We start from the raw sequence: 16,142 nt of genomic DNA, 5'->3' as shown, positions 1-16,142 counted from the left end.
GGTTTTGTGCCTACTGCATACGACAATGCGTATTGAATACGATACATATGAGTCGTATGCTATTCTAGGCCCTGGGATACAGCAAAACAGACAAAAACCCCTGGGAAAGGAGGGGTTACACATAACTTTTAAAAAAATACGCCAATGTCGGGTATGATAGTGATAAACGCTGTGAAACAAAATAACACAGTCAAGGTGGGACGGGAAGAGAGTTTCACTTTCCATTAGGGTGGTTAGGGAAGCCCCCACTGGGAAGGTGAGTGACATCTGAGCCAACACCTGGAAGAGGCAAAAGATGGAGATACATGGATGACCAGGGGAAGAGCTCTCCAGGCAAAAGAAACAGCAAGCCACAGGGTCATGACCCACCTCCCCCATCCAATCTGTAAAATGAGGCGACTGGACAAAACGATCTTAAACCTTCCTTAGAAATGTGCTGAGTATGTGGGAGCATATGAAATGAAAGGACCAGCAGGAACCTTGCTTGAAAATACTTCCCATCTGTAAGGAGGTCCCCAAGCAAATCTTCTAGGCTAGAATTTCTCTCAGTCCCATGGGAAGTTTATAGGTGTAATGTAAAAGAGAAGGGAGTGGCAAGAGATTGTTCTGAGGTCAAAGAAGCTTTGGAAACTGGTTTAAAATAGTTAAACAGAATTTAGTTACCTCAGGACTTCTCAGATTCTTTAATATGCCAACGTCGACACGATTATCTCTCGATTATCTCAAAGTGAGTTGTAGTATCTACCTAATTTATTTGACCACAGAAGCCTTTTTTATGCAGAGCATCTGGGGAGACTATTCCTTAGAACACACTTTGGGAACTAGCGGCTTGCAAACTTTTTCTCTAAAGGACCAAATAGTAAATATTTTAGGTTCTGTGGGCCAAATGGTCTGTTGCAACTATTTGATTGTGCCATTTTGGCTAGAAAGCAGCCATAGACAACATGGAAATGGATGGGTGTGGCTGTGTTCTAATAAAACTTTGTTTATGGAGACTGGAATTTGGATTTAATGCAATTTTTACATGTCATGAAATGTTATTCTTCTTTTGACTTTTAAAAAAACTATTTTAGAATGTGAAAAGCATTCTTAACTCACTGGCCATACAAAAAACAGGCAGGGGACTGGATTTGACTGTACTTTGCCAACCCTTGCTTTAGTGAGATGTACTATTTTCGTAATTTTTCCTTAACTGGTACAGTTTTTTAAATGCATGCTAACAATGTACTGCTTAAAGTCACAGTGCTGGTATCTTGACGAAAAGAAAAAAAAAGTGGTTGCAAATCATATTCAGAAAATATCTTTGAGGCAGAAGAAAGACTGTTCAGAAGAAATAACACAATTTTAGACATAGCCCCTTATAATTACCCTTAACAGAAAAATGGAGTTTAACTCTGCACTTATAATTTTAGTTATACTTTGATAACAGAACCATTGGGGAAAAAATGGCATTTCTTTTTTTTAGTATTGGTTTTTATTTTCCTCTATAAAATTTCTAAAAATTGAATTATCAGTCCTTCTCTAGAAGGCACTCAATTAAATGCTTGTTGAATGAATGCACTGTCCCTTCTGTTAAAGGGAAACATTGCATTCAGCTTTGCCTTAGGCAAAATTGTAATGAAAGTTATCTTGAAAGTCTCTGTATGGTATGTCTATTCACCATTATTACTGTTTTCAAACCAACCTTTCCCTTTCCTTCTGTTGCCAAGATCTCAATACCTTTATGTTCCTTTCTCTTCCACGTTTTTTTTCGAGGGCCTCTCACTGTTGTGGCCCTCCCGTTGCGGAGCACAGGTTCCGGACGCGCAGGCCCAGTGGCCATGGCTCACGGGCCCAGCCGCTCCGCGGCATGTGGGATCTTCCCGGACTGGGGCACGAACCCACGTCCCCTACATCGGCAGGCGGACTCTCAACCACTGCGCCACCAGGGAAACCCTCTCTTCCACTTTTAATTAAAGCCTGTGCTTAGCATAAATGAGTCTCACTCTCACTATTATGTAAATGACTTATAACAGCAAACAGCTTTAACTATTCTGTAAGGCGTATTTGCATTTTAACAGAAGGAATGAAGCTTTACATTAGGGAACCAGCAGGTGGGAAAAGCATTTCTTCCAGGAACCTCAGGTAAACTTCCACTCCTGAAATCACATCCGGTAGGAAGTCACCTCCTTCACCCATAAGGAAAATCTTGTCACCAGGTGGAAACAGCTTGCCTGTAGTGGAATCATTCATGGTCCCAGGCAGAGGCTCCAGTCAAGGCTAGCCTCTACCCAGATCTAAGGCAGACTGGGGCAAATAATATAGCCTCTACCCAGATCTGGGGTGGATTGGGGCAAATAGTATCCTCCAAGAAGAGTCACAAATACGGACAGTGATTGTCCTTTGGATTGCAATTTGGAAACACCTGTAGGGGAGGAAGAAGAATTTTCCCCTACTTTTCAAAGCTCTTAGCTGAGACCTTCTGTAACAAAAGACAAATTAACAAGAGGAAAACAATACAGAAGTTTATCAACATGTATACCTCATGTATACATGGGAGATAGCCAGGGAAAGCGAGTAACTTCCCAACGTGGCCTAAGCCACCAGCTTAAATACCATCTTCAGCTAAAGACAAAAGAAAGAAAGGTGTAGCCAATATTTTATAATGACTATAAATGGAGTATAACCTTTAAAAACTGTGAATCACTCTGTTGTACACCTGTAACTTGTATAATATTGTACATCAATTATACTTCAATTAAAATAATAACAACACTTTTAAAAAACAACATTATATTGGGGGAAACAAAGAAAGGTGTGTGGGAGGGGGAGTTATGGGGAGGTTACCAGGAAAAGGGTTTGTTACATAGATTTAAGTTGCTGCCTTCTCCACTGATGAGATTCTCTTTTGATTTAGTCACACTTTTCTTCCTGGTGCAAAGAGGGAGACCACTTACAAATGGAAATTTCCTTTATAAATGTAAATGTCCCTTACCAAAGGGTAACTTCTACTGTTTTAAGAGCTTCTCCTGTATCTGCTGTTTCTCAAATAATCAGCTCAATATAATCCCTATGCCAAAGAAGCATATCTTGGAGTGGCATATTCTGCTCCACTTCACACCAATACACTGAGGTCTATCTTAGAAAAAAAGTGTGCTACTGGGGGCTTCCCGGGTGGCGCAGTGGTTGAGAGTCCGCCTGCCGATGCAGGGGACACGGGTTTGTGCCCCGGTCCGGGAGGATCCCACGTGGCGCAGAGCGGCTGGGCCCGTGAGCCATGGCCGCTGAGCCTGTGCGTCCGGAGCCTGTGCTCTGCAACGGGAGAGGCCACAACAGTGAGAAGCCCACGTACCGCAAAAAAAAAAAAAAAAAAAAAGTGTGTTACTGGAATGCTTATGGGAGAGACTTCAAACCCAAGGACTTCCTGCTGAGATTTTAAGTCCCATCACCTAAAGGGAAAGGCTTGAGATGCTTGGCTAGCAAATATTCATGTGGAATATCAATTTTTATAGTACCAATATTTACTTTGCCTTTTATAAAGTACATAAAATATACAAACGAGTATTCAACCTACCTTGAAGTGGCAGCTCTGCACACTGTCATTGGCTTTGGATCATTGCTTGAATTGAACAACATTATAATTTAGAACACAGACACTCTCAGACTCACTAGAGAACATAAAATTCTTATCAAAGGACAGCGTAACCCAATTGCAAATGTAATGGAGGAGATGCATTGCATTGCATTTCTCTTTCCCATTACGTTCATTTGCTCTCCACTAGGGGATGTGATTTTGATAACTCTCTGCTCTTTATGTTGATGGTTTGCAGGGAACTGAGTGAGAGTAAGAGCTGAAAAAGAAACAAGTCCTTCGCATTCTCACATTACATTACACTTTCCAACCGTTTGAAGTTAGTGTAACCCTTCTCTAAGTACTTGGCAAACTTTAAACCATACATCTGTGAAGCTGGGTGTTTTTTTTCCTTTCACATTACCTTTCACCTAGTTTAAAATAAACCACTCATTGTTCAAGAGGGAAAACTCAAATTTGTTTTTCCAAAGTAATCTATAATGGAGTAAAACATTGCTGGAAGGTTTGCAATTAACTAATTTACTATGCAAAAAATCTCAAAGGGAAAGTAAGTTAATGAGGGAATCATTTTTCGACCTTCAATATTTAGGCCTCTATTTGCTTTTTTTAATTAACAAAATGTAAACTCTTTTTTGAATTAGAAAAGCATATGAACCAGATTTTCTAAATGTTTAAACTATACAGAAACATATACAGTTAAAGGGAAAAAGTAATACCCGCTTTCTTTTGTATCTTGATTTCTTTTAGTATTAAAATAATAGAAGCAAATGTATAGAAATAAGAAGTTTGTTTGCAAATTGGATTAGATTTAACTTTTAGTTTTGCCTATATTTTTACAGACTTTATCACTAAGAGATAACAAAAAACTATGTTAAAAATCATTATAGAAATACATACATATATATATATCTCGAAGGCCTACAATGTGCCCACCTGGTTCCGGCTTCTAGAAGTGATATGAAGATGAATAACCACATAGCCTTAACTCTATAATAGACAGTCATATCTAATAAAATGGAAACTTTGTACTTTGGCTGCTAAGGCCTTTCCTGATCTGACTTTGCCTGATTTCTGCTGCTCTCTTACATGCCTTGCCCTGGAACCATATGAAACTCTTTACAATTCTCCAAACACTCTAACCTTTCCCATGCTTTTATGCCTTTGCAAACACTCATCTCTCTACTTGTAATGCCCTTTCCCCCTTGAAGCACTTCATGAAGTTCTAGTCATCCTTCAAGAATCAACTCAAATATCACCTCTTCTTTAATTACTTCCAGGCCCCCGGGAAAGGAAAATTTGGTTACTCCTTTGTCCTTGAATCCACAGCACCCTCAGCACACTTAGGTAAAGTGAATGTTTTGTGTTTACTGATTTCTGTCTCTGTCTAGAGCGAGCTTCTGAAGAATGAGGAGTGGGAATTTGTCATCTTCACTTTCCCATTGATTATCCGTCATGAGTGATGCATGGTGCGCAATAATAAAAGTGGGTCGGAAGCAGGAGGAATGAGTGGCTTTCTCTTTCTGGATGTTGGGGAACACTCTCCGGAGGAGCTGACGTTGGGCTTTGACCAGAAGTGTCTCAGGAATTCCAAGTAAAGGAAAGAGCACGTGCAGAAGCATGTGACTTGGTGCGGAAGCAGATGAGGCTTTTCAACGGGCCTTGAGCCAAGACTGAAAGACCCGACGTGCCACACTCCAGGGTTTGGCCGCAGTGGCGGGCACGTGGAATGGGAGACGGAGAACCACTGGGACACCGTTCTTATAGTCTGGGCAGCGACAGACCACAGCCTAGACTGAGATCATAGCGATGAGGATGGAAAAAAAAAAATTAAGATTACAGAAAGATTTAGGGGATAGAATTCAACCTTGATTTGATATGGGGTCCTGGGGTAGAGGTAGGGTTTTAAACACTGAGTCATAAAATGAGGGAGATCACTGGCCATGGCTGTGTGCAGAGCAGATGGGATTAGGGGTGTAGGCGGTGGGGGGAGGGGGAATAGAATAGAACTGCTGCCTGCCCAATCTCAGCTACATTGCGGGTTCAGAAGACTTGGGGGGACTGCCCCTTGAGTCAACTTTCACTTATTACACTGCTTGCATGGGAAAAGTGATCTGAGTCCTAAACTGACTTTCAAACACAACTTTGGAACACAGCCCGTGTGTAGCTCGGGACTGGCTGTTCCGAGGGATGTGGTGGGGGGCCAGGGCTTGAAGCCACTCGAGCGCCAGTCTGAGTTAACTTCACAATAAGGATAAACAAGCACTGCTGTGTATCTGGAGAAATTGCCACTTTGCTGCATCAGATAAAATTTGTACTTTTCCACTTCTATTAAGTGATTGCTACCAATTTGCTAGTTAATAGGAACAGAGATCAACTTTCACAGTGCTTTCTTTGCCTGCCAATAAGTCCAGAAGCTATCCATTTCCAGTAAATGATGAAAAGTATAGGATGACAGGAAATCACAGCATTTGTACTGTGAAAACAAATAAATGATGATATGGAAAATGAAAATGAGGTGTAAACAGGTAAAAATAGAAGTAACAATCTGAAGGAAATGTCTTCCATCCCCTTTAGGTTAAAAAAAAAAAAAAGGATATGTGTCATCACTGCACAAAACAGTTTCAGAAGAAGGAACTATAATTATATACAATGTTTATAGTTAAACCCTTCAGTGTTCTCCGGAAAATAGATCTTGGCTTAATTGTATGGTAATTTATACTTAGGGGGCTTTACTGCAAAAGGGACAGGTTCCTCTACATTTATCCACCCTCTGGGAATGCTGGAAATGCGCACGTGCTCTGGATGGAAATAATGACGACTAGGTTCCACAAGATGATTGCCAGAATCCAGAGCTTCTCCTGACTCTTTCAGCCCTTTATTATCAAAGCTTATCTTTTAAGGCAAGCAGGCGCTAGACTGAGTATGGGGCTGGTTGGTTTTGCTCATCAGCTACAGAGCTTAGAGCCAGGAAATACCAGAAAGGCAACATCCAGAAACTGAGGTTTAGAACTAAGCAGTCCAAATGAAGTTTTAACCAAAAGGCTAAAATCGAGACTTGGAGAGAAAGCCAAGCACAAGTGGCAGAAGCATATCCCAGAACATTGGAAGTCAAGTCAGGCCCATTCTGGGCTTTCAGTCAGGGTGCTGGGCACGTTCAGACGGATGTCATAATGGCCCCATGGTAGACCAGGGCCTTGGAGGAGGCAGCAACTGAAGAAAGTCCAGGAGAGAGAAGTTGCCTTATGACGGGAACTGGGTGGGGAAGGGGCTTGCAGATAGTAACTGACTGCTGGAGTGAGTGAGGCTTCATCACCCTGAAGACACAGAGTTGGCAGTCTCTGGGCAATAAGTTAGAGAAACCATATTTAAAGAGAGCCAAACACAAAGCATAGCAGAGCTCAGCTCAAATGGTGACATTTATTAATTTAGAAACTATTTTTTGAGTGTTTATTGTGCTCTAGTCACTGGACAAAACCTTGGAAATGCAAATAGGAATCCATAGTGGCACAAGTGTGTCAGCTTGTTCTCTATTCATGAATGAAGGACTTATTCCCCAGCTCTGGAAGTGCTCTTCGCAGAAAGCCCTCAGCTTTCAGGCCCGTAAAGGGACTGCCTGAACAGAGAAGGCCGCACCTCATTCCCAGAGGATCCCACACTGCGTGGCTGATCAAAGTGGGGCCCAGCACCCTGACCCCAACTCAGGACAATTCAGAAGAGTCATTCCAACTTCAGGGCTGCCCATAGGTTTGACTGAGGACTCCACTGAAACTGCATTGCTCTTCAACCTCTCCCTCTGCCCAAACCTTCTTCCTGTCCTGTCCTTCTCTTGTCTTCTATAGGAATTGATGCCCAGTTTACCAGTGAACTTACTGTATACCAATCTCCATCTCAGAGTCTGCATCCTGGGGAACCCAACTCAAAACAGTTGGTACCAGAAGTACCCACAAACCTGGGATGGGATTTCAGAGCTGGATCACCCACCACCCACTTGGAAATGAGGACCCCCATCACTGGTGGCGATGGAGCACAGGTAGCCCCAGAACAGATCACAGTGCTATTATTAAAACTGGCACCAATAATAAAGTGGAATGGTATTTTGTAGATGGATATGCACTAGTACTAGGTGTAATGTATCAGGTGTTTGAGAAATATGGAGGGAAATAGTAACTTATGGGCAGCTCTTGTTAGGCTGGAGTGATGCTTTGGAAAAAGAAAACAAGAGACGAAGAGTGGCTGAAAGCTTATTGTGAAAGCCATATGGCCTCCTTGGTAGTACATAAAGAGGCTCTCATTGTCTGCAGTAGGAATGCAGAGAAAGCCAAGGCCAGACCCAGGATTTAATCATGAAAAGAACTGAGCTCAAAAAGAGGCAGGTCTGCTATGCCGAGATCAGGGCTCTGGTTGGGAAAGGATAGAACTCTCATATGGGATAGGATTCATCGGAGTTGATGGCTCCAAAATCCCCAGATTCCTCAAATCTGAGCCTGCAGAAAATACCCACCTATCCAATTAGGAGCTACACTCCCTACTTCCTTGAGGATAATGCAGAGGTCTCCCCACTGAAGACAACTTGTGCTCTTCCCTTTCTCCCTTACCCCCTCCCCAAGATCTGTACCCACCTAACCTCTGACTTCAAGGATAATAACTAGGTTAAGTCACAGGTTAAGGTGGGGCCATGCTGATGAGGAAGAAAAGAAACTACTACCAGGAAGCTGCATGTCTTGGCCAGCATGTACTTGTAGGAGCCAGGAGGCTAGGTTTGAGAATGAATTAAGGAGACTGAAACATAAAGATGGATTAAAAAAAAAAAGAGTTTAGAGTTTATCAGCTTGAATCAAAAGAAAGATCCCAGGAGTTGTTGCAGATATGCTACTAGGATGGCTTCTAGATGCATGGAAAAAAAGTAGCCCACACTGAGAGAGATTAACATGCTAAAAAGTGGAAGAAGAGATTAAAAGGCTCAGAGAGGTGGGTATGATGTAAGGATATACCATGTAAGGCTGGAAAACCCATTGGAGCACTATGTTCCATAGAAAAGCCAAAGGATACATAATTTACCAAAGCACTGAGGGATGCACTGGAGAGAGGGGCTCTAGCATCACTAAAAAGGTCAGTTGTGGCTCTTCTCTCTAGGCCAGGGCTGATGGTGGGAGATGTCATTGAATAATAGGGATCACTAACAGCCATGGGAATGTTAGAACCCTGAAAAACAACAGAGGCTAGGTGGAAGTGCTTAGCTATTAAAAGGCAGGTGGATGCAATTATTGTCATGAGTCGTAAGATTGAAGGGGCAGCCAGGGAAGCCTGATCCACAAAGAATCATGGATATAGTTAATAGAACACAGCCTCCCCAGTGGAAAAATAGATGGGTGGCCAACATGGGTACTATTCAGTCTGTATAACCAAAAGAAATCAAGGATGGAAATGTAAATATATGTGCACATAAAAACTTGCACACAAATGTCTGTAGCAGTACTATTCAAATGTTCATCAACTGGTGAATGCATAAACAAAATGTGGTATATCCATACAATGGAATATTATTTGGCCATAAAAAAGAATGAGGCATTGATACATGCTACAACACAGATGAATGAACCTTGAAAACATGTGGTTCAGTGAGAGAAGCTGGTCACAAAAGGCCACACATTATATGATTTAGTTTACATGAAATGTCCAGAATAGGCAAATATATAGATATAGAAAGTAGATTAGTGATTGCTCAGGACCAGGGGGGTGTGGGGTGGAGATAAGGTGGTGGTCCCTAAAGGGCACAACATTTCTTTCTGAGTTGAGGGAAATGCTCTAAAATTGCAGAGATGGTTGCACATATTTGTGAATACACTAAAAACCACTGAGTTGTACATTTTAAACAGGTAAATTGTATGCTATGTGGATTATATCTCAATAAAGCTATTTAAAAAGGAAAGAAAGAAATAAAAGATGGATAAACAGGTGGCTGAACATAGTTAGCTCAATAAAAAGTCACAATTCTTTGCCAAGTTTCTGAACCTGAACCAGCTTTCCAACTTAGAACCTAAAAAAAAGAGGGCACATCCACAGGAGGGAGGGTCCTGAAATACCATGGAACATGAAGAGATTCCCCCAGCCCAAGAAACCAGAGGCTGCGCACCAGGGAAAAGGAATAACCAGATATTTCAAGAACCATTGGACATTGAGTCTGATTTGAAACTGATACTCAGAGACCTGAAGCAATAGAATGGATCCCCTTGCAGAGGGAGGCATATGGGGATGAAGTAAGAAGTAAGTTCAACTTACTTATGGGTCCACTGGCTCTGCAGACCCACCCCCATGTCCATTTCCCTAATCCCCAAATGTATCACCGGAATAGGTACACTTGGCAAAAACCCATATTGGGTCCTCGTCCTGGGAGATAAGAACTATCTTAGTGGGGAAAGCCTAGTAGAAGCCCCTAAAACTGCCCTGCCTTCACTCCCAGCCAAGATTCTAAGTCAAAAACAGTATCTCATTCCTAGGAAAATGGCACAAATTAGTGAACACTCCATGTCAGATTGCGATGAGTGCTATGGAGAATAAATCAAGGAAGGAGGTTGCAAATTAAAATATGGTAGTCTGGAAAGAACTCAAAGAAAAGACATTTGAGCAAAGACTTGGAGACTGTGAAGGCTTGGTGTGAAAGAAAGAACCTGACTCCAAGGTTTTTGGTTTGAGCATCTGGAAGAATGGCATTGTCATTTACTAAGATATAAAGGAGAGAGGATGGGGTTTGGGAAAGCAGCTAGATGTACAAGTCTGTAGTTCAAGAGGGAGTCCTGGGCTGGGGATAGGAAGTAAGCAGATGTAAGTACATCCTGGTGGATGGGTTTTTAAGCTATGAGGCTGAATGTTATCAACAAAAGATTGAGTGTACATCGGACCCTCAGTCTTCTTTGGGATAAAAACAAGGAAATTGAGAAAGAGAAGCCAGTGAAGTAGGAGGAAAATCAGAAACCTTGCAATGTCTGGAAACAAGTAGAGAAAATCCTTCAAGGAGTTGAGTCTGATTAATTGCATCAAACTATGCTTCTGAATCAATGAATATGGGGACTGGGGAGGGTCCTCTAGAGTTAGCACTGCAGAGGTCATTGGTTACCTTCACTAAAGCAGTTTTGAGGTCAAAAGCATGATTGGAATGGATTCAAGAAAGAATGGAAAGAGCAGATTTAGTGACAATGAACACAGACAACTCTTCAAGTAGTTTTTCTTTAAAGAGAAATGGGTCTGTAACCAGGGGAGAAGTGATTCAACAGAGTTTTTTTTATAGTGCCAGAAATAATATGTTTATGATGAGAATGGTCCAGTAAAGAGGGGGAAGTTGATGATGTAGAAGAGAAAGGGGAAGATCGATAGAGCAATGCCCTTGAATGGTTGAGAGGATGGGATCTAGTGTATAAGTGGAAATAATGGCCTTAGACTGGAGTGAGGGTAGTTCACACATAAAAATGCAGGGACAGGTAGAGCATATGGACACAAACTCAGGCATGTGTGTAGTTGCAATGGGAGAATGAAAATTCTCTTCTGATCGTTTCAATTCATTCAGTGAAATAGGAACAAAGGTTATCAGTTGAGAGTTTGTAAGCGCCTAGGTTTTATTCTCTGTCAGGATAGGGACCCACTGAAGTACTTTGAGCCGGGATATAATGTGATCAGACACAGATCTAGTGATTCATGACAAGTAAAGGTGGTGAGACAGGTGGAACAATCCAGACAAGGGATGATGAAGTGTCTTGATTCTGGCAATGGAAAAGAAAGGATGTGGTGTAGAGACTTAGGAGATAAAGTTAACAGACATGGTTAGGTTTCCTAAAGTCTCTCCCCCTCTCCATCTCCTTACCCTTCTTTGCTTTTCTGAATAGCACTTACTGTTATCTGACAGCATAATTGTTTGTAGATTGGCTGTGTCCCTCACCAGAATGAGATAGAATCTGAGTTGTGTTAGGGCAGAGACTTTGTCTTATTCACTGTTCTGGCCTCTGTTCTGGCCACTAGAAACAGTGACTGGCACTAACTGAAGCCTTAATCAATATAAGTGGAATGAGGGATTGGACGTGAGGGACAAGGTACAGGAAAGGGTTTAGGATAAGTTCAGAGTTCTGGTTTGGGTCGCAGGGAAAATGGTGATGTGGAAACACTTTGACAAATTCTGGAAGTCCATTAGACCTTGAAATTAGAAGTAACTAAACTTGGAGCAACCGAGGCTCTGCAGCTTCGACGTAGACAGCCAGCTTCTCTTTTTACTACTACATGCTCTTCCAGAGAACTTTCAGTTCTGTTGCTTGCCTGTAACTACAGTACTATTGATACTTAGATGATAATACTAAGTAGCATCATCTAATGATAATGGCTAAGAAGAATGTGAACTATGTCCTAGGCACTATTCTAATTAATTTACATGCATTAACTCATTTAATCATTTTTTAAAAGTGAGATAGGTATAATTTTTATTTTCTTACTTTGCAAATGAGAAAAATAGTGGCCCAGAGGTGGAATGGCAGAGACATGATTTAAGCCCAGACAGTCTGGTTCTAGAACCCATGCTTTTAATCTCAGTGCTGTATTATTACCTCTTTAGATTGCTGCTGAATGACTCCCAAAACTCTATCTCTAAAGCAGATGTATTATTTTTGTTAACAAATTACCCCAAAAAGGTCGCCCACAATAATAAATATTTGTTATCTCATACAGTTTCTATGGATCAGGGATCTGAGAGTGGCTTGGCTGGGTGACCCCTGCCTCAGGTTCTCTCATGAAGTTGCAGTCAAAATGGTATCAGGGGCTACAGTCATCTTTGGCTTGATGGGGCTGGAGGACTGGCTGCTTAGGTGTCTCCCTCACATGCCGCCAGGTTGGTGCTGATTCCTGGCAGGTGGCCTCATTCCCTTGCCATGTAGAGCTCTTCAAAAAACTGCCTGTGTGTCCTCACAGCATGGCAGCTGGCTCTCCGCAAATTGAGTGATCCAAGAAGCAGCAAAGCAAAAGCCACAGTATCTTTTAACACCTGGCTTTGGAAGACACACACCACCATTTCTGCTATATCCTGTTGGTTACATAGGTCAGTGTGGGAAGGAACTACATAGGGCATGAATACTGGAGGTGAGAATCTTTGGGGGCCATCTAGGAGGCTGGCCACTGCAGCAGATGTTGTTCCAAGGTCAGTGCCTATCTGAATTTCCAAAGGTAGAGCAGCCACATGTTCCACTATTTATCTTTTTTTCAAACTTGTTTCTTCTTCTGCACTCACTAATCTACTTCCAGTCATCAAATCTAGGAATCTGTAAAACACCCTACCCTCAAACTTCTCTCTCTTCTCTCCTAAATCTATTTCAAATCTCTTGCTAAGTTTTGTCAAGTCTATAATTTATAAGCATCTTGTAATTTGAGTGACATTCTGAAATTCATATGTGCTATGGGCTGAATTGTGTCCTTCCCCAAATTCATATGTTCAAACACTAACCACTGCAATGTGGCTGTATTTGGAGATAGGAACCACAAGGAAGTAATTCAGGTTAAGTGAGGTTTTAAGGGTAGGGGCCTCATCCAATACGACTAGTAACTTTATAAGAGACACCAGAGAGTATGCTCTTTCCACCATGTGAGGACACAGCAAAAAGAGCTATCTGGGAGCCAGGAACAGAGCTCTCACCAGAAACCGACCATGTTGGCATCCTGATCTCAGACTTCCAGCCTCCAGAACTGTGAGAAAATAAATTTCTGTTGTTTAAGCCACCTACTTCATGGCATTTTGTTATGGCAGCCTGAGCAGACTAATACAATATGAAAACAGAAAAACCTAGTTTGTGATTGTTACTGTGATATTTTCATTCCTAGGTACGAGCAACTCTAGATATACCTCCTTCTAGGGCCATTCTGTGACGCTTTCTCTGAACTTCCTAGTAGGAAGGACTCTCCTCTGAGTGCATGTTGTTCTTTGTTAGTATTTCTCTTGTGGCATACCAAGTTATAATAGTTTTTTGTGTGTAGGTGAGTTATCCCTAGGTCATAATGTCTTTAAAGGAAAGGAATAGTTTTAGTTTTATGCTTGATATTGCTATTGAAAGGAAGTAGCCATCAAAACAAAAAGCTTAATTTATGGCTTGCTAAGCAAGAGAGAGCTGTGCAGTGTCTCTCTAAACAAAGCAGAAAGCTAGAGTTAATCATTTTTTCTTTTTTTTTGCTTTATTGAGGTCTGATTGACAAGTAAAAATTACATATATTTAAGGTGTACAGGGACTTCCCTGGTGGCGCAGTGGTTTAGAATCCACCTGCCAATGCAGGGGACACGGGTTCGATCCCTGGTGTGTGAAGATCCCACATGCCACGGAGCAACTAAACCCGTGTGCCACAACTACTGAGCCTGCACTCTAGAGCCTGTGAGCCACAACTACTGAGCCTGTGTGCCACAGCTACTGAAGCTCACACACCTAGAGCCCGTGCTCCACAACAAGAAAAGCCACCACAATGAGAAGCCTGTGCACCGCGATGAAGAGTGGCCCCCGCTTGCCGCGACTAGAGAAAGCCCGCCCGCAGCAACGAAGACCCAGCACAGCCAAAAATAAACAAACAAACAAGTAAATAAATAAATAAATTTATTTTTTATAAAAAGGTGTACAGCTTGATGTTTTGATATACAGATACATTGTGAAAGCATCACCACAATCAAGTAAGTAATATAACCGTCATCTCACATAGTTAACATTTCAAAATTTTTTAGAGTTAATCTTATATAAAGTTTTGGGAAGCGTGAACTTCAGGGACTGGCAGACTTTCAGATGTGGAGCATAGGGATTGGCTGACCTTTAGCTGTGAAAGTTTGATTACTGGAGGGAGCCTAGACCTGACTGCTGGCTTTCAGAAGTGTGGATTTGCCACTGTCTTTGGTTAATCAGGGTAAGTTTAAAACTGATCTGCCAACAACTTGTACTACGACTGAAGAATAACTGGGTCTTTCCTTGAAGTCTTATTCAGTTAGTATTTGTTGAGTGAATTAATGAAACTATTTTTTTCCCACTCATTTTAAGTCTACAAGAAACAATATGCTCTAAAAGTTCATAAAACCAATATTTTAAAAAGACAAAAACAAAAAGTTTAAAGCCACATGAATGTCCAATAATAAAGTAAGAAAACTATGCTTCATTCACTCACTAGACTGTTGTGTGCCCTCTGAAACGGATGGTTATCCAGACCAAATCACAACATGGAAGCATATTTTTGATATAAGAGTAAGTGAAAAAATGATACAAAAATACATAATAAAGCAAAAACCATACAAATAAAAAAAATAAGATAACACACCAGAATGATAATATCGATTGTGGTTTAAGGATGTGAAGTTATTAGGTGATTTTTTTTCTTTTTTCTATTCCCTAAGTGTTCTTGTGTCAATATTACTATTTATAATTATTTTCAGACATTTTAAAGCTATAGTCACGATTTTCTCCTTACCTGTGGCACTTAAACACAGAACAGTAGGGTTGGAAAGGACTTTGCACTTCTGCTAACTGTACTAACAAAGCTGCTTTCATCACTACCATGCAGGATACCTCCCCAAGTCACTGATATAGGACAGGAGAAAGCAGATCTAGACAGAAAAGAAAGATGAAGGAAGAACTTCGCCTGGAATAAATTGAGCTTCCCCTGAGAATGCTACGGAAGACAAAACATAAACACTTGTCGTTTAGTCCTCACCTTAAATTCCCCATCTACTCGTGCTCCCTATTCACCTCACTGGCACTCAGACCTGAACTGGTTCCCAAACCAGTACTGATGCAGGCTGGGCATAAATTAAGAATGTCCTTCACTCACTCTCTTCTACGCCCCAGACTTGGAAAGACTTAGTCAGACCTATTGCTCGATAGGCCAGTCACAGCTGAGTGACCATATTATCATCTGAGTTTCTTGTCTTACCCTCCGCCTTCTCCATGGCTTGGATCCTATGTCTTGACCAAGCTCTGGAAGCCCTCCTTCCCTAAGCCCATGGTGTCCAACACTGAGTATGACTGGGGGCCAGAGGGACACCTCGACTTTTAGCTATGATTATAGCCACTATCTGAGGTGCTAATCAGAAGCAAGTACACGAAATTTCATTTAACATAGGAAAAACCACTACTTTAAAAGTGCCAATTAGTAGGCAAAATATATTTAAAAAATGAAGACCATAAGAGAGGCATTAGGAAATGGATCCCTTTGATGGCAAAGAATTTAGAATATACTGATGTTCAACACAGAATGCAAGACATCTCAAATCCTTTGGAAACGAAGTGGAAAATTAATAAATACAGGAGATATTAGCATCCAAAAATGGCCATCTAAAATGGACTCATGTCATAGAAAAAAAAAGTTTGATTGCATTTTATTTTGAAAAACATAATGAAATTATAAAAGTAAATATATTTTATCTTAGTTTATAATTCCAAAAATCAAGAATTTACTACTTTATTGGCATCACTTTCTGATATCCTTCATAATCATGTTTGACTTTTAAAGAATGATCATTTTTATAAGAATGTGAGTGGGCTTCACCAATTTTCCCCAAAGAGCTCTATTAAATCTT

The sequence above is a fragment of the Delphinapterus leucas genome, chromosome 7, assembly GCF_059928025.1.
Source record: "Delphinapterus leucas isolate spDelLeu-1000000601 "Yukka" chromosome 7, BTC_Dleu_Yukka2, whole genome shotgun sequence".
Classification (NCBI taxonomy): Eukaryota; Metazoa; Chordata; class Mammalia; order Artiodactyla; family Monodontidae; genus Delphinapterus; species Delphinapterus leucas.
The sequence above is the reverse complement of the archived record's forward strand: the minus strand, read 5'-3'. Positions refer to the sequence as shown.